The sequence below is a fragment of the Acipenser ruthenus genome, chromosome 4 (genome assembly GCF_902713425.1).
Source record: "Acipenser ruthenus chromosome 4, fAciRut3.2 maternal haplotype, whole genome shotgun sequence".
Taxonomy (NCBI): Eukaryota; Metazoa; Chordata; class Actinopteri; order Acipenseriformes; family Acipenseridae; genus Acipenser; species Acipenser ruthenus.
In genome coordinates, this window is record NC_081192.1 from 38,241,791 (window position 1) to 38,262,473 (window position 20,683).

Here is a 20,683-nt window from a genome sequence, read left to right on the forward strand (position 1 = left end):
GCTATTGCTATTGGTTCCTTCAAAATATAGGCTGTATTTTATTAGTTATGTGTCCTACCCCTGAATCAAAACAAGAGTGCCTTTTGTGTCACCATCAAAAGCTGTTTGTTGCTAAATTAATGTTTCCAGTCTGAGTCAGCAGGGCATCAGAAAACATTTGCCATGAGTTTTGCATGTGCAAATTTGACATTAAAAGCAACTCTGCTGCCAACGGTGGAAACTCACCAAAGTCTAATATTATGTCAAGTGAAAAATGACAGGGGCATTTGACAGCTAACACATGTGGGAAAAATTATAATAAATAACGGTGTCTTTACAATTTTATTGCTCTCACCACATGTTTTTAAATATGTTTTTATATGCACAAGTTTATTGCTGGCTAAGATGAATAGCCTATTCTTGTTCATTCATTACAATCTCAGTATAAGATATATTTCAGAAAGAGGGTCCCCATTTTACTCTCTGGCTCTCCCCCTCAAAATTGTCTAAAGTAGCAATATTTATAATGTTACTGGAATGTTGTAGGGCGAGATTTTGTTAACTGCATTATTATTATTATTATTATTATTATTATTATTATTATTATTATTATTATTAATAATAATAATTTCTTAGCAGACACCCTTATCCAGGGTGACTTACAATTGTTACAAGATATCACATTATTTTTACGTACAATTACCCATTTATACAGTTGGGTTTTTACTGGAGGGCAGCAGTGTGGAGTAGTGGTTAGGGCTCTGAACTCTTGACCGGAGGGTTGTGGGTTCAATCCCCAGTGGGGGACACTGCTGTTGTACCCTTGAGCAAGGTACTTTACCTAGATGGCTCCAGTAAAAACCCAACTGTATAAATGGGTAATTGTATGTAAAATAATGTGAAATGATGTATAATGTGATATCTTGTAACAATTGTAAGTCGCCCTGGATAAGGGCATCTGCTAAGAAATAAATAATAATAATAATAATAATAATAATAATAATAATAATAATAATAATAATAATAATCTAGGTAAAGTACCTTGCTCAAGGGAACAGCAGCAGTGTCCCCCACCTGGGATTGAACCCACGGCCATCCAGTCAAGTCCAGAGGCCTAACCACGTTAAACGTACAATTGCAACCCTGCCTACACATCCGATACAATGGCTTGTGGTACAATACGACACAAAAGGAAAGGATTTCCATGTTAATTGGTAGCCAACAAACAGAGGTGCAGTGAGACCAGCGCTCGGCACTGTGAGGAACTGCTTGTAGTTAAATATGACAAAAAAAGATGTGTACCTCCTCACCCACCATCCACGATGAGGCTACTGTAGCAGTTCCTATGTGAGGTCAGGACACACACACAAACAAGCCCAAGTGTGTCCTGGAGTACAATAAATAAATGTGAGGTGTAGATAGGTCAAATCAGATGTTGAAGCTGTACAATGCTGCAAGAAGCTTGGCATGTCCATTGTCCAGATTTTTTTGTACAACACCTATGTAGTGTACTTTAGTACAACACCAGAGAATTGGCTCACATTTCTGGACTTTCAGACCTCTGTGATCTCCAGCCTTGTGTTTGATGCACAAGAAATACCAGAAACTGAAAGATTGGAAACAGTTGCAAGGCTTAGTGAACATCATTTTAATCGAACGCTACCACAGTCTGGGAGAAAAGCCAAGCCATAAAAAAGTGCAGTGTATGTTCCTGCAAGGGCATACAGAGGGATACACGTACTACTGTCCATGCTGTCCCTCTCAGCCAGGCCTCTGTTTGGAGGAGTGTTTTGAAAGGTGCCTCACTGTAAATGAATACTGGAAGGGCTAAATAAACTCCAGAACAAACCACCATGACACATGCTGTACCAGTACCTGAGGTAATGTAACCAAAAGACATTTATGTCATGTGACAGCATTACCTTGAGCTCCAGAGGAATAATTCGTAACAAACCATTACCAATTTCTAAAATGTTTATTTTGTGCAGCTTCAAAACATGTATACTTATGTCAGGGTATCTCATTCTTTGATGGTGTACTGGGCACATGAAATTGGGATGGGTGCTATAGACCAGTGGTTTTCAACCTTTTTATCTCAAGTATCAGTGTTTCCAGCAGGGACCACTAGGTGTACCAGTAACTATGTGCAATCTTAAACAGCTGTTGTAAAACCGAGACCTACCCTATTACATCCAGGTTTGTTGTGCCTGGACTCACTTGCTTGTTGCCTAATTCATGGTTAATTTATGCAGCTGATAACTGCGATGAACTCAGCCGGTCAATTGCCATGTACAACATTTAATCCACTTGATGTGTCTAACTAGTGCAGCATACCAAATCAGATTAGTGATGATCCTCTTCAAGTGGATTAAATTAGTAGATGTGAAGGATAAGACTAACTTACTACGTTTGCTTGTCCGAAGCATTTACTGCTTAAAGTTTTTGCAGACAGAGCTACATTTTCCCTCTGAAGTGTCTACATCTGAAAACTTGATTCCATACATTTCTTATGTCCGTTACGTTCGGGCTGTCAGAAGAAGAGTTTATACAGCTATAATTGAGACATAATTAAAAAAAAACCTATATGAACATCATTTAGATATTTTTTTAACATCATGTATTGAAAGAAACTACAAAATGATATCCCAAAAGTCTACCGGAGGCCATAATAGTAATAGTGTTTCATGTTAGATTTCGAAACGTCACACCTTTCAATTTGTCAGTTTTTTGTTAAGTATGTGGAAAACTACAAAGCGGTATTTAATTGAATGTATTAACGTAATATTATTTAGCAGGTTTCATTTGACTTTATGAAGCAACATGTGTTAATTCTATAGGGTGATGCAAAACTTTTGGCCACAGCTGTAGGTTAGTCCCCATTATCGGTCTAAATTGTTCCAGATATCAGTTAGTACAGATTTGTAGGATTTTCTAGTCTGCATTTTATTCCACTTGATGTGGACTAAATCATGGTACGCAGCAATTGACCCAGCATGCTTATATTTTAAATATTTTACAAGTGTTGTGTATGGAATTGTTGACAGCACCTTTAATTGATTCCATGCTCTGTGTTAGTGTCCTGATCTGACAGCATGTAACACAGACAGCTCTTTTCAGTAAAAACAAGCAAAAACAATCAAGTAAGCTGCAGTACATTTAATTTTTAATTCCTTAACTCAAAACTTTATTTAGACATTCTACGATTTTACTGGTGAAAGATAATGTGTGATAATGCAGTGGTTTTCAAACTGTTTAGGCCCTGTAGCCCTTTCCAAATAATCTAGTCTACCGCATACCCCCATCTGGGTCATAATATACAGATAAAAACAATAGACAATACCATATTTTTTCCTTACTAGATTAAGTACTGTAAATGGAAAACTGCTGTTAAAAACAAACAAAATAAAATACAATTAGTTAACGACGGTGCAATTGCACCAACTAAAAATGCTATGTAAAATTATTTCAAAATCCAGACTCCAATAAGTATGCCAAAACAAGTCCAAATTAAGAGTCCAAAAACAGGTTAACCTTCTGAAAAACAAAACTAAAGTTCCAATTTAGAACAAAATCAAAAAGCAATTCTCAAAAAAAGTCATGCATTTCTTTCAACAATTGCAGGTGTAGAGAGAAAATGTAAGTTACTTTTAATTTATCATTGAACACTTGAGCTGCGACAATGTAAAATGCTATGTGTGTCTTGTGCGGTATCGAATCCAACCAGAATAAACACATTGTTTTGAAGTGAATATTTCCAAAAGCTAATTTGTTGAAAGTAGAAAGGGGATATTTATATCAGGCACTCAAAAATTACTTTTAACAAAAACAGTCCAGTAGTCTGTTTGTGTTAAAAACACATACAAGCACTGCAATTAAGAAATAATCCACAACAGGGTGTGCAGTAACACAATTCTTACTGCACGCCCTGTGTGCGTTGTGAGGCTTAAAAAAAAAAAAAATACACAAACTAGCTATAAGGAAAAAAATAAGAAATATATTATGTATCCTTCCACTAAGAAAAAATAGTCCCTGAAAACTGTTTGATTGTATGATATATTTTGTACTTTTCTATTTGCCATAGACATTACATTGAACATTGCCATTTATAGTAATTTTTTAGATGAAATGGCATTTGTGAATTGAAAGCAGACTGATTTCCCACATCTGAGGGAGGATTCAAGGAACAGCCAAACATTGCACTGGCACTCGAGGGAGGGGCTTCAGAGTGTGTTTTTTTTGTTTGTTTGTTTGTTTGTTTGTTTGTTTGTTTTGTAGGAAATGATCCTTTGCGGTCTTCAAGAGAAGCTGAGCAATAATTTCAGAGGCTGTTTTCACACCGATGGCTGGTAACCGGCATCATTTCCCTAGATTGTAACCAGCATTAGATGATATGTGGACTAAACGACATCTGTGTCAGTTTGAGCCGCAGTCAGCGCTGCCAGATTTTTTTTGCAACGCCCCACCAAATTTCAGATGTAAGCAGCCAAAAAATAGCCAAATCGCATTTTTTTAAGCAGCCAAAAAATAGCCAAATGTCAGTACGCACAGTGAAGGCTTAAATACTATATGATATCCTTTATTTATTTATTTATTTATTTTAAATATGCTACATGTCCTGCTAATCATTGTTACTAAAAGGCCTATACATTAGTTTATATTATTTCAAAACAATAGTTGAAACACTGTAAATGTCTTACCTGATGCAACTGCAAGCAACCAGCAACAAGGAACCAACTTGAAGAAAAAGGAACGTGGTACACAGGAACACCAGTGAAACAATCTGTCCAGAACTTCTATATAGTAACACTGACTGCGCTGTTTTAAAAAAAAAAAAAAAAACAACAACAGTGAAACAATCTGTCCAGAACTTCTATACATTAACATTGAGTGTGATGTTTAAAAAAAGTAAATAAAATAAATCACAGCACTCTTTCTTCATTCTCTTACAGGCATTCTTTTATAGTTCAAAAATAAACTTCAGTGACTGACATGCCTTGTAACTTTATAGGTCAGTAACACTCAGCTGTTAAAAATAATAATAATAATAAAAAAAAGTTTTTCATTCTTTTGTTGCAGACATTCAGTTCCTTTTCAGTACATATTAGCTGCGTGGAACATTCTTAAAAAGTCTTCCCCAAATGTAACCGAATCACAGCATTTTCCTTTGGCCTGTAGGGCAAACCAGACCCGCAACAAATTCTTTGCAGGCTGAGAGCATTTCGTGAATCCGATTTCAGAAAACCAACAGCACTGAACATCCTTTCTGTTTCAGCATTGGCAACAGGTAGAATCAGAAGTTGCAAAGCCAAATTTGCAAGTTTGCGCACCGTGTAGTTCCCAGCACTGCCCCTGTAGTTGTCGTGGTAACACCAGTACTTTGTGACATTATCCTTTTCGTTTTCTGGAATGGAAAGCTGTGATATTTGGCTGTATTCATTTTCAAGTGTCCCAATCATTGGATGATGAAGTCTGAGAACGCAGCACACATGTCGTTGAATGTGTATTTTGCCATAGACGCAGGCGAAAACAAGCACAGGTGTCGTAGCTGCTGTATATTACCGGGCAAATGCTGTAGGACTTGTTCGACAGCAGTGACAATGAATGACTTGCACCTTTCCTTTATTTCTGCCAACACATCATGAGGCACAGGGTTTTCTGTCAGAGCTAAGGCAAAAGAGGCCCCAAGCTGGCAAGCATCAGTATGCATGATATGCGATTTCCAGTTGCTGTCCAGTAAGTCAGTTGTACGTGAAATAAAAATGGGGTTCACGATTTTTTGCATCAAGTGTTTCACAAACATTTCTAGCTCATGAAAGATCTTGGTTTGGTCAACATCTTTGGCTTGGAATTTCAGATTCATAGTGTTGAAAGACTCCACTACTGGGTGTAGGAATGTGAAGTACAGTTTATTTACCTTATCATTGTACATCTTATTAAGTAAACTGGCTGTGTAGCATCGCTCTTTGTCTTGGGAAATCATGAAGTGGAGCTTTAGCTCATTCCACTGATCTAACACACGATCCACAACTTCATAGTGACTCAACCAGCGTGTGTTGCAAACAGCTGGGATCTTTTTGGGGGTTTCTTCTACATTGATGGTCTGGTAAACATCCTGATACGCTTGCTGACATTTGATGGAATGAGAAAACCATTTGTAGGTTTTACAGACTTGGAAATCAGTGTTTCGGAGAAGCACATCCAACGCGTAACTGCATGCAAGGTGCAGTGAATGACACACACACTTTATCTGTACAAGATTGGGCACATCTTTAACAAAGAAAAAAGAGAACGGTTCTTACCGATCATGATGCTAGCTCCATCACTAGGTTGTGGATATTCAATCCAACAGATTCCAGGTAGTTAGTCAGCAACTCATACAATTCGTTTGCAGATTCATCCGTAACACGCAGCATTGACAAAAAACGTGTCGCAATGTTGTTAGGCGGTTTAGAGTGGTACCTTATTACAACACAGAGAAGGTTTTGGCTGCTCACATCGGTTGATTCGTCAACTAAGAGACAGAAGGGATTCTGTCCAATATCTGTCAGAGGTTGATTTTGGAAAATCAACCCCTGACAGATATTGACAATCTTTAATTAACTCAGTGCACTTAGTACGACCCATTCTCATATGCAATGCAATTTCTGAATCTGAGAAGCAGCTATTACACACTGGTAATAAGTGGTCGATGACTGACATCGGCAAGTGAACAGCAATGTAAGTTGCAAGTCTCAGTTTGCCTTCTTTAACAGTGTTTTCGAACTGCTGCTGGTATGTCCTCTGATTTCTACAAATCTGTCCATTGTTGACGTAGAACTACAAGGAGCAGTTGCCCTTTTATGTTTGTCAGTGTCCTTGTGAGAGACCAGATCACTGTAGGGGGCCCAAATGGTTTGTTTGCAGTACCTGTAATATGCTCTTGTTTCATCACCCGGTGCACTAGTTAACAACGGCTTAAATTGTTGCTCCTTTTCCCATTTGGGCCTATATTTTTGAGCATATTTTGACCACTTTCCCATTATATTACAGAATTTTAAAAATATATATTTACCTAAACAATTTATAGCGCTCAATCTTCAAAATGGCCGCTGGTGCTGCCTGCCGAGTGCAACAAATCGTAGAATATTTAAAACAAAAAAATATCACACACTTCATTGGATGCTGTGTGATTGTGGGTGGGACAGACTGAGGGTGGGTGGGACCAATAGTTGTACAAACCATTATGGTAAATGAAGTCTAATTAAGATCTAATTAGGCGACTGTGTGGTCCAGTGGTTAAAGAAAAGGGCTTGTAATTAGGAGGTCCCCGGTTCAAATCCCACCTCAGCCACTGACTCATTGTGTGATCCTGAGCAAGTCACTTAACCTCCTTGTGCTCCGTCTTTCGGGTGAGACGTAATTGTAAGTGACTCTGCAGCTGATGCATAGTTCACACACCCTAGTCTCTGTAAGTCGCCTTGGATAAAGGCATCTGCTAAATAAAGATGTCCAGTGTAGTATATTACAGAAAATAATCCTGAATGCTTATAGCCAAAAAACAGCCAAATAATTTTTTTCCAAGCTAGATGCTTCGAAAACAAGCCAAATTTGGCTGGAAAATAGCCAATCTGGCAGCACTGGCCGCAGTCCTTCCCGTCCGCAGCGAGCACAATAGAATTCTATGCCGAACCCTACCTTGTTTAAAAGCCCAACGGTTGTGTCAGCAGAGAACAGGAGAGATTTTAATTTGGTTAAATATGTTTCTAAAAATGGCTTGGATAAATTAAGTGCTGGTACGGTGACTCTACCCCCTTCCTGGATGGCCGGCTTGCGACTGACCCTAGAATGAACTGTCAAACCATCCAGTCCGGGGCACACTGTTCCTGTTACACAGAGCCCTCACAGGTCGGGCGGGAGATTGTTGACTTGGATTCATTCGCTCTCTGTCACAAGGTATAATACATTTTATGAAAATATAGCATTTTGTTTACAATAATAGCTGTATTTTGTGGTCACAGTACCAATCCCACCCCCCCAAAAAAAACATATATATGTATGTATATATATATATAGTTTGCCTGGGTTATCTGAAATGTAAAACAGCCAACTCCCAAAATAATAAAATTCCTGTAGCACAGAACGTCACAAGGGCCTCAGCAGAGAAGGGGTTAATCAGTTCACAGGGAGAGCTGATGTTTCCATTGTTAAATTGGTAGTTATTTAGGCATGTCATCCATGTCATTTTAACCGTTATTCCATTGTATATTTTATAAAGTACCCAGTTGTTATGATTCCAGCTTTTCCAACCATTCTCAAAGTCTGACCATATGTTTTATTGACAAACAGCCTTTGGCTTATCAGATGACTCGGCCTATACATATAAACAATGTAAAAAAATCTACAAGTGAAATGCTAATTTAAACCATATTTCGTTCTTTAATAAACTTTCCACTGTCAGAAAATCACACAGATTCCAAAATGCCATATTCGGTTGTACAGCAGTGTGGAGTAGTGGTTAGGGCTCTGGACTCTTGACCAGAGGGTTGTGGGTTCAATCCCCAGTGGGGGACACTGCTGTTGTACCCTTGAGCAAGGTACTTTACCTAGATTGCTCCAGTAAAAACCCAACTGTATAAATGGGTAATTGTATGTAAAAATAATGTGATATCTGTATAATATGAAATAATGTATAATGTGATATCTTGTAACAATTGTAAGTCGCCCTGGATAAGGGCGTCTGCTAAGAAATAAATAATAATAATGACAAGCTACATTTCAAGGTAAGTCCACTAGGTGTCAGAGTTGAACAGGGAACACTGATTTTGAAGTTTACCATGCTTAATACACTTTACTGTAGTTTATCATAGTTTTCTAAGAAAATGATTAGGAGACAAAAGCAGTCAATAAGTGGAAAAAATCTTCATTTTATTTTGCTTACTCTTGTTAATTCTGTTCACTTAAAGAAGCAAAATATAGTAAATGAAGGTGGTAGGGATATCTGACCAAACCCCTTCAACAGGGGCCAAGATTTTGCCTTGTGTGAGTCATTATACAGTACTTCTCTGTTCTTGACCATGCTTTTACTACGGTTTGCTATGCCTTGACCATGGTTTCCCTACAGTTTGCTATGCCTTGACCATGGTTTTCCTCTGCAAACATTGAAGAACTGAAAGGAGTTTCTAAGATTAAAAAGGGCACTGGCATTAAACATGTTTTTGACTTTTAGAACTTTTAGAACAATGACAACCACTATTCATGTTTTCTATGGAATGCTTCAGTAACCTTCAGTTGGCATAATGTACATTGAGACGACTATTAAACATTTAAAAAAGAAAACATTATTATACTTCCCCATAGTATTAATGTAGCTCTATAAACCCCCATTAATCTGTTCCTACTTAACCTTTAAAATGACCACACAAGACTCATTTACAATATTCTGGTTTATAATGAGTGCCAAAAAAACCCAACAACTCAGCATTTAGAGAAATTTGATTAAGGACAATATTTAATGCAGAGTATTAAAGTGGGTTAGATAATTCAATACCCCAAAAAACTGTTTGTGCAGTACAGAAATGTTTGTGTCTCCTTTACCATAAAGCTACATATACATGCCTTACAGCTTTACTGTATTACAGAGCCAACAACTAATCTTAGCCTCTAGTGTCACATATAAGTTACACATAGACTAGTTCCAGGTTCACAGCAAGCATACACGTGCGTATAAAGAAAAAACAATGACTTTCCTCGATTGGGCTTGTTAAAAAACTTAAATTTAATTGAGGGAATTAAGAAAAACTGCCCACGGAAAACAACATGCTTTAATCCTCAAGTATTTCCAAATATTTTCTTATTGAACAATAAACCCTGGGAGGCTAAACTAATAAGGAAAATATCAGGTATCTATCCAACTGAACAGATCAAAATCAGCCTGAAACAATGGAGGCATGGCTATGCTGTGCTATGATGGAAACAAAAGTTTGAATTTAACTTATAAGGAGAGAGCACTCCCTACTGGATAAAAGTTGAACAAAATGTTTGAAGTACAGTACTTAATATTGTGCTTTCACTGACCACAAAAATAAACAACCTGTATTATAAATGTATACTATGCGATAAAAAAAGTAAAATAAACCTTACCTGTTAAAAAAAAACAAAAAACTTTTAAATCACCTAAGGGCGCTATAACACATTGTTTATCATTTGTTTTTTAATGTTAACAGTTTCATTTTCCTTTCCCAAACACTGGTACAAACTGCAATTTGGTTTAAACGCCTTGATAAATTAGGCCCACAGTGCCATCTGTTGAAGCAGTTGACAATACTTTGTAAGGATATAGTATTAGAAATCAACAGCTTTGTTACAGGAAGAAGGAGTGAAATTAAGTAGTTTCTTCCCAAAGTTAAAAGGTTTTTATTTTATTGTTTTACTTTTTGAAAAAGTGTCCATACCACAAATTATTAATTTAAGTTGTTATTTAAAAAGTGAAGTTTATGACTTTTACAGTTAGCTTAATTTTTATTTTATTGAAACTATAGTGAATATTTTAATATGTTGTTTGTTCTTTAAATTGAGGGTTGGGTGTCTATTTCCTAACAGTTGTGTAATGGGACTATGTCTTCTTAAAAAGCTCAATGTTAGCTACATACAGACTATATTTTATTATGTTTACCTTTAAGAATGTATTTGTAGTTGTCCATTGGCAATGGCATACCTACTAAAAACAAAAATGGGACTCCTGCCTAGAGTTCTGTCAGAATGACACTACATTCATGCAAAAAAAAAAACCATCCAGGGCCTGATTTATAGTTATTTTGCCTTTTGTTGACAATATAAAGCTGAGATACAGTACAGACGCCTTGGATTTTAACAGCATTTATTTATTTAATGAAGAATACATACGTTGCAGTGAAAAAAGTTTTAACTCTTACATTGATGGCAAAAAAATTATTCATTTAGCATTGTTGCGTCATTATAAAATGAAAGAAAAAAAAGAAGAAAAAAGTCTATAAGTAATATAAAAAGCCTGTGATAATACCTAAAGCCTGCCAAAGCTCTTCTGTAATTCTAATGCTTTTCAATGGAAACAATGTGGGAGATTAAATCAGATAAGTGAGCTTTGACAGAGTTTGTAATTTCAGTAATATGCAATTATTTATAAGTACAGTATTGCGTTGCCTTCTCTTGTATACAATGCTTTCCGTGGTGACCAAGAATGAATAAATGTAGGGTATAGAAAGGAGGATTGATATCACTTTCCTGCATTGAAAAGGTCACTAAGGAAACTGACATTTGTATGCGTCTTACTTTTCACAAGATTTTACAAAGGAGGTTACGGACAATATGCCCCACATGTCAACCTGATACTATCCAGTTTTAAATAACTTTAGCATAACAGAGGCAGAAGTGATAAAGGGACTAGGACCTCTTAAAATAAACAAATCCCCTGGTGGGATCCTCCCAATAGTACTCAAATAAATGAAAAAAGTTATTTACAAACTGCTAAGTAAGATCATGCAACAGTCTCTTGACACAGGGGTTGTACCGATCCACAAAAAAGTCTGACTTCTATTATATGTAAACTTATGGAAACTATAATAAGATCCAAAATGGAAAATTACCTATATGGTAACAGTATCCTGGGAAACAGTCAGCATTGTTTTAGGAAAGGGAGATTGTGTCTAACTAACCTGCTTGATTTCTTTGAGGATGCAACATCGACCATGGATAATTGCAAAGCATATGATATGGTTTATTTAGATTTCCAGAAAGCTTTTGACAAAGTCCTGCATAAAAGATTAATTCTCAAACTGAGCGCAGTAGAGATTCAAGGAAATGCATGCACATGGATTAGGGAGTGGTTAACATGTAGAAAACAGAAAGTACTGATTAGAGGAGAAACCTCAAAATGGAGCGAGGTAATCAGTGGTGTACCACAGGGATCAGTATTAGGTCCTCTGCTCTTCCTAATCTACATTAATGACTTAGATTCTGGTATAGTAAGCAAACTTGTTAAATTTGCAGACAACGCAAAAATAAGAGGTGTGGCATTGAAGTATTGAATTCATTTAGAGATATAGTGTTTCCATATTACTACTGACCATGTGTGATGTAACATTAGGATATCTTTATACTGTGCTGAATTACATACATTAACATTTTCCATTTGCACAATATGGATTATAATGTAATTTTTCAGCAGACCTAGAGAAAAAAACACCTGGCACCCGTCTCTGTCATATTGATAGGCCTATTGTATCTTTTAGATATTGTATTTTTTTTTTATTAACTGTGTAAAGTGCCATGAGATGTGCAGGTCTGCACATGACAAGGCGCTATATATAAATCAAAGTTGTTGTTGTTGTTTATTAAAATATAAAGGTACATGTTTTCATATTGTGAATACTCCAAGTACTCTAGAGTTAAGGACTACTGAGAGTAAATATAATAAACAAATCACATTCGTTTACATGCAGAATTAACAAAAATAAATACATCTAACAAAAGTATGTCTGTCCTGAACTAAAACGTCTTGCCTGCCACCAGTCAACTACCAGTCATTGTTTCATTTCCAGCAATGAGGTCTATAAATACAATCTGACTGACTTAACCTGAATAATGTCAAAATTAGGTATTTCTTTTAACTTAAAATATCACATTAGGGGGCATGGCTCGTTTTATTTGTTTGTTTTTCTGACTTTATATGACTGAAACAATCTCAACAGCTTTGTTGAAGTTGTAGTTCAGTTTGTTCAATGTGTTGACAAACACCTGGATTTTGTTTTGATTTTATTGTGGGTACTAAACCCTCTTTCACACTCTACACTTGTGAGACACATACACAGAGCTATTTCAGAGGAGTGCAAAATTTGGAACAATGTCTGTGTGCAAGCTTATGATTTTTTTACAAAAATTGAGACTTGTCAATTTTTTATAGCTTCCACTCATCATGCAATTTACCACTGACCACCATCTTCAGCTTGTTACCATTTATCAGAGGAGGACATTGTTTAGTGTCAGTGTCCCTTTGCACTCCAAACCTACATGTTCTAAAGCTTCTTTCACTTCATGATCTTCTGAATAAGAGAATGTCGCTGGGTCAAGCAGACTGCCAAACTCTTAAGCAAAGTTACTATAGAAGGGTCAGCATTTACTTGCTGAAGTATGCATTCTTTCAGTGAATCAGTGTACTTCACCTTCAGAGACTGAAATTATCTTTCTGCTTTATCACTGTAGTTCACCAGCTCAATTAAAGAATTTTTTTTTATTTTGACCACCTTTGCATTAGTTTCAGTTACAGACACTCCATTTCCAAATTCTGACAAGTAATGGCGCCATCTACTTCCTTTAAGGCAGTGGTTCCCAACCTGTGGTCCGTGAGTAAACGCCAGGTGGTTCGCAACCAACTCCCAAAATTCGGTTACACAATTCTTGCAAAAAACAATTTCTAAACAATCATGTTGTGCTACTAATATTACTAAGCAACACAACCAACAGCTTTAACCACATGATATATAATTATAAGATATGTATGAAGTCTGCATTGTTTCCCTTCATCTGTTTTCTTTTATTACGGGTGTGTTTATAAATTAATATACTGTATATCACATCTCCCTTTGATGCAATACCAAGCATCGCCTTCAATGCCGCCATTAACTAAAACAGCTTTCTAATGTGAAACAAATACTAACTAAATAACTTACACATTATGAAGGCACATTTGTCTTTTTTAGCCAGTATTATTAAAAAAAAAAAAGAAATCTACATCTAGCATTCACGTCACTGCACTGCTTTCTAATCTGTACTCATTCTACTGCTTGTGTTCACTGAACTTCAGGAAAATAAGAAACGTAATCTGGCTGTCCCAGCCTTTTCACTTGGCATAAAATTAACGCACTGCATTGAATAGTCCTAACCTGGTTTGAATAACTACATTTAAAAAAATAAACAAACATAAAAACCACAGTTCAACAATATATGTGCTACAGTGTTGCCAGGGGTATAGGAATATACCATTATTTCATTATGTATTTGGAGAGGTTAGCTGCATATAGTAACAGAAGTTAGTGTGAAACAAAAAGAGGCTGTATTTGTAGCTTGACTTGTGAACTGTACCGTAGTGTGAATGATTGATTTCAGCTCCATGTTATTATATGGGTTTATTTAGCAAAGTTTAATGGTTGGCAATCGGTGAGTGCAATAAATTGCGTTTGAAATGGATAGATTAATTTGCTACATGAGGTAACGGTTGCGTTACCTCATTTACATTTACTGGATCCGAGGATGACCCAAGCCACATTGCATTGTTTGTCAGGACATTTTGTCAAACAAAACTCTTAAACCTGCAAAATTGAGACGCCTTTTATCTATAAAACATTCAGAATGTGAAAATAAACCATTTTAAAACAAGACAAAACAAGAACTTTGCCATCAGAAACTTTCAATGCGTAAAATGACAACATTCCTTGCTGACCTGGTAGTGAAGATCCAAGCCCAGGAATCTCATTAAGTCAGGTACCTTATATAAATACTTTACTTGTACTTATTATACATACACATACAAATTAGTTGCAAAATGCTGCTGTGCAAAAATGCATGGCAAGTGGTCCGTGGGAAAAATCCAAACACCAAGGTGGTCCCTAAAAAGGCTGGGAACCACTGCTTTAAGGCATCTAGCCCTGACACATATGCCTCCACCACTGGCATAATCTCTCCAAAACCCAAGGGCTCCTTTTGGAAGCGGTTGCACAACATAGCTACTTTGTCATGCACATCCAGCGTAAAGGAAGTGACTAATGCAATGTTAAAGTCACGAAAGTATATTTCTAGGGACTGAGTCACTGACTTTCCATCAGCGATAATTGAGACAGGGTAAGCAGAATGGAGTAGCACTTGTGAACGGCATATACAACATTGCTGATGCTGAGCCATCTAACTGTGATCGGTTTTTTTAACTTCATTTTCATTTCGCCCAGCATATCCTGAACTTCCTGTAGCTTTGTGTACCTAACAGAAGAACTGGAGAAATGATAATACAGTTTGGAGAAATATCTTCTGAACTTTCTTGTAAATGGCACAGCTTTTGCTGCTGCTGCACAAGCCAAAGCAGGTTTGGTGGAGAACTGCCTTTTAAGCTGAACTTCAACCTCATTTTCTCTGCCCTTCGTTGCACTTACACAACCTGAGCCTAAACTCACCATGTAGTGTGAGTCTACTCCTAGTGATTTTAATTTGTTGACTAATTCTTCCACAATTGTGTTGACCTTGCCATTTGACATTCTAATGCAGGGGTGGCCAAACTTCCTGGCCCTACGAGCCGCATACCAAAATTTCCATATGGTCGAGAGCCAAGACACGTACTGTGAAACATGAAATGTTTGCGAGAGCAAGACATTTTAAATACTAGCATTGTTGTGCAATACAGTTGTTAGGCTATCTCTTGATTGCAGCAAAATACACAAGAACAAGGGATATAACATTGCCTACACAGTTTGTGTAATTTGTATTGTACTGTAGATCTACAGTGTATTAAACTTTAAATGTAACACTGGTGTTTTTCCATTATTTCTGTTTATACTGTATGTATTACGCACTTTAAATAAATATATATTCAGTTATTATAAAGCAAAATACAATAACTGACCTGATTTCACCAAAAACACCACATAAAAACACACATTTCTGTAAGGATTCTTTTTGACAAGCTCTTCCATTGAAGATCTGAATGCTGCACATGCACTGTATTTATTTTGAAAGGGATTACAGTACCTGCTCATGACGAGATGTAAGATATAGATATAATATTTTTAGACATGCAATATAACATTTAAACATGCATTTTTTAGTCTAGCGCCAACACTCCAATTGTATAAAAAGATTAATTCATCTGAATAAGCCTGTACTTTAGAGTACTGTAATCTGTCACAAGTGTTATTTAATCTGTAGTATTTTGTATTTAATTATACCCTGATATAACTATCACTGACACTGTTATCTGCTCCGTTATTAAATCGTATTTTATCATATACTTGTACTTGCTAGAACCAAAGTCATTGTATTTTTATCTTGCTCTTTTGTATTATTACCTGTACAGTGATTCTTGAAATGTATTTTGTTTACGACTGTAAGTCGCTCTGAAAAAGGGTGTCTGCTAAGAAATAAATAATAATAATAATAATAACAATAATAATAATAATAAAGGATGTTTGCCATGAGCGATATTCCATGCTTGCCATACAAAACTTGTTTGAGTCATTAAATCAGCTTCTTCACTGAATGTCGAAAGCAGCGTCTTCCTTAAGTCTGATACAGGAGGATATTCATATGAAAATGTGTTGTGATTTGTTTCACAATGACGTTTGAGGTTGCTCGCCTTGTAGTAGGCTACAGGCTACAGTGTGTAAATGATTTGTTGCAGGTTTACCAGTGAAAGCAAACTCTTCCACCCAGTCTGATTTAAAGCCTCCTACTTACATTTATTACTAGCGGAGGGTTAAATTAACTAATGTGGTTTTAGATAGTGATTTTTTTTGTGTGTGTGTGTGTGTGTGTGTGTGTAAATCTAAAGTAGCAAATATCCACAGCCCAGTGGATTTATTTGCTTCATTGTCTAAGTTGTATTAATATTAAAGCTTGGGTCTGTACACTGAGCATAACAAAAATCCAAGACAAAACTAAAAAGCAAGACAGAGAATAAGGGTTTAAATAGGGAGTGTGGAAGGCCTTGAAATAACACACAGAGAGTTCAGTATTTTCAATAAAATGGTGCACCATTTATTTCACAATCTCACAACAAAAAACTGTTTAAAAAAAGGGGGGTACTGTGTCTGGGGGGAAGCGAACACATGTAGTAAAGCCTATAATTAAACAGTATCGCTGTTTGTTTGCAGGTCGAAGCTACGGCTTAGTACTAGGCTCCGAGGTAGCGGTCTGCTGACTTCATTTCCTACAGTGGTATTAAATACAGTAAACAGTATTTTGTGCTGAGTGACATCCAGTAAGCAAGCCTGTCTGTCTCTGAGCCAAAGTGGTGGTGAGAACAAACAAAGTCTTGGCGTTTATAATTTAAAGTTGTAGAGCATATTGTAAAACTCATATTTACATACTGGTGTGCATAAAAAAAATATGCAGATTCATTCTACATTTTTGTGGGTTTACTTTACAGAAAAACAATACATTCACGATGAAGTAAATAAATGTGCAAATCTACAAAAATAAATGAACAATTAATTCAGCAGTAATAAGTTATGCAAGCCAATTTGTAGTCTCTACAGTCAAAGTATAGAGAATACTATTTTCACTCATAAATCAGTAGGCAAATGGTTGTAGTCACAATTTGTACTTTACCATTCCTCACAGTTACCTTTGCTTCGCTATGCTTTATTAAACTTTGCTATGTTTTTACTATGGTATATGCATGTAATAACCCTTCTCCTGCCCTTGTGCATTTATTTCAGGAAGCAATCGGAAATCGTTATTCCCCCCAATAACATAATCTCACTTCCAGCAGTCTTCCTTTTTCCCATTACGATGCAATAGCTGTAGCATTGCACCCCAGGAATTTTTCTCAATATTTCTTTGACTACAGCTTTCTTTGTGAAGAGCTATTTTTATTATTACTACACTGGTCAATCAACTATTCCTCCCTTCTTTTAGTGGCTGATTGGGCATTATTTAATCAGTAGGCAAATGGTTGTAGTCACAATTTCTTCCAGATTTCCAATTGATACAAAGAGGGGAAATCCATTCAATTTAGGAATTACTAAATTATGAGCAATAAATCACTCTGTAACTCAGAAGAGTTCAGTAAAAAGCAGACAAGTCAACTCTCCCTTAGTGCCAGGACTCTCCTATTTTTTGGACATTTCTCCTGGACAACTGCCGGACATATTTTCTCGCGTATTTTGCTCAAAACTCTGCTGTTAAACCCCTTTATGTCATGAATGAGGCGACTATGGAAAAGTGTATCTTGTTTACATTAAGAGTCTGAATATTTCAGAAATCGAGTATTCTAAATAAAATTACTACTCAAATACTTTGATCATGTTTCAAATATTTGTTCATTTCTAAAACAAATGGAAAAATTCGCTAACTACACCTGGTGTGGTGTTAAAAAGTGGTACATCATCACAATGTGGTACGCATACCAAAACTTGACCTGTGTCATTTTAGAAAGTGGTACGCTGTCACATTGAAAGTGGTATGCTGTGAGATTTTGGTACAAGTGCAATCAATTATGACGAGATGTGTTTTTCTATTGTCAAACAGAGGTATATTTACCATTAATTATAAATAGTTTTTTTTGCAAACTTAAACTGGAAACAAACAATCAATTTCTCTAAAAATAAACAACTCACGACAAACAAGACAAAATGAGAAGTCCACCGCAAAGTTTCAGAAGTAAAAAGTTTTACAAGACCCAATGTATTGCATATGATAAATATTTGCATACTATTTTCTTAATGGTGGAAAAATATGAAAAATTATATTAAAAAAAGATGAAGACCACCAAAAACAGCATAACGTACCAGATTTGAATGGGCACTTCCATGCTTTCTAAGCGGAAGTTGTTTAGAGGTTGTTTAGGCATGTGCGAGCGTATCACTATTTATCCCCGTACCTGAAAATAACACTACACCGGAAAACATGACATGGTATTTGAGAGAGGAGGAAGTTAGAAGTGATCAGCCACAACAACTGTCACCTCACTGATAATTGATAGGGAGGCGGGCGACCTTCATTACATAGCTCTGCTATTGGCTAAGCATCTTAAAATAAAGCAACGCGTGGAAGTATTTTGAAAAAAGTTAAACAAGACCACCGTGCAAGGTAATCTCTATGGCAAGCCAAATTATCATTTAGAGATATCTCTAATTGCATTTTAAGATATCTTGAAATATTTAGAGATATCTGTAAAACATTTCAAGATATCTCAAATTGAATTCCAGATATCTTTAATTGTGCAGTTTTTAAGATATCTAAAATTAATTTAAAGATATCTGTAAATCAATTTGAGATATCTAAAAATGAAATAAAGATATCTCAAATTGATTTACAGATATCTTTAAATACTATGGAAACCATATGGATTGTGCTAGCATGGCACGCCAAACTGTCATTTAGAGATATCTTAAAATGAGGGTTTTAAAGATATCTCTAAATCATTTAAAGATATCTTGAAATAACTTCCTGTTCATTTAAAGATATCTTTAAATCGTTTGAAGATATCTTCAAATAACTTCCTGTTCATTTAAAGATATCTCTAAATCATTTGAAGATATCTTCAAATAACTTCCTGTTCATTTAGAGATATCTCTAAATCATTTAGAGATATCTCTAAATATCTTCCTGTTCATTTGAAGATATCTTCAAATGGACAGGAAGTCCATTGAAAACATAGAGCATTTTCACAGGAAGTCATTTCGAGATATCTTGAAATAACTTCCTGTTCATTTGAAGATATCTTCAAATGATTTAGAGATATCTCTAAATGAACAGGAAGTTATTTCGAGATATCTCTAAATGATTTAGAGATATCTCTAAATAAACGGGAAGTTATTTGAAGATATCTTCAAATGATTTACAGATATCTTTAAATGAACAGGAAGTTATTTGAAGATATCTTCAAATGATTTAGAGATATCTTTAAAACCCTCATTATAAGATATCTCTAAATGACAGTTTGGCGCACCATGCTAGCCAAATCCACATATTATTTAAAGATATCTCTAAATCATTTGAAGATATCTTCAAATAACGTCCTGTTCATTTAAAGATATCTCTAAATCATTTGAAGATATCTTCAAATGAACAGGAAGCCATTTCAAGATATCTCGAAATAACTTCCTGTGAAAATGCTCTATGTTTTGAATGGACTTCCGGTCTATTTAGAGATATCTCCAAATGAACAGGAAGTTATTTGAAGATATCTTCAAATGATTTAGAGATATCTCTAAATGAACAGGAAGTTATTTAGAGATATCTCTAAATGATTTACAGATATCTCGAAATAAACAGGAAGTGTGTACCTTACGTTTGTTTTTGTTAATAAACGTACGCCATTTGCATTTGGAGGCATCACTGTTATAATTCTAACAACGAAGTGAAGATTGTATTTTTTTTATTTAAACCTCATTACTTTTTTGTACTGGAAAAAAGGTAAGTACATGAATAGTACCGCTATTTATGTTTATTTATGATTTATGACAGAAAAAATAATCGTGTAGTAAGTACAGTATAACTTAGACGCGTGGGGATGTGCTTATGTGTAAGGTACAAAAACGTTCAACGAGATAAATGATTTTAGAACAAAGAATTAGTTAAGGTTTTTGTGTAAAAGAAAAAGAAAAAAAAGCCTAATGAAAATGTAACGTGAGACCATCTGTATACTTGATTAGAAGTTAAGCGTGCAAACTTCATACAAAACAGGTACAATTTATCGTTGGGTTCAATATATTATTATGTGTGTACGTTGTGGCAGCTTGACATTGAGTCGCTATTTATGTGACTGCGAGCTAATGGAGAATATTAGAACATAATTAATTGCGTTGCAGATATGACATGTTAATTCAGACTGGTCGCGCACCACTTGCAATATGTTCTTCGTTGCGATCTGGAAGCTTTTCCGACTGTTGTTGGGGGTGAGGGGTCATTAACAACATATAGGACAACATATAGGTTTCACATTTACACAATGCATAGTAATTATGCGACCTTTATGTAAATT

General features: G+C 35.8%; 1 long non-coding RNA gene across 2 annotated transcripts in view; it reads right to left on the reverse strand.

Annotated features, from left to right (window-relative positions):
* LOC131736866 (uncharacterized) overlaps positions 1-20,683 on the reverse strand; it is a 97,702-nt gene that overhangs the window by 60,889 nt on the left and 16,130 nt on the right. For both annotated transcript variants that reach the window (XR_009328460.1, XR_009328461.1), the window contains exon 2: positions 4,677-4,794. This is a non-coding gene — a long non-coding RNA (uncharacterized LOC131736866). The remainder of the gene's footprint in view (positions 1-4,676; positions 4,795-20,683) is intronic.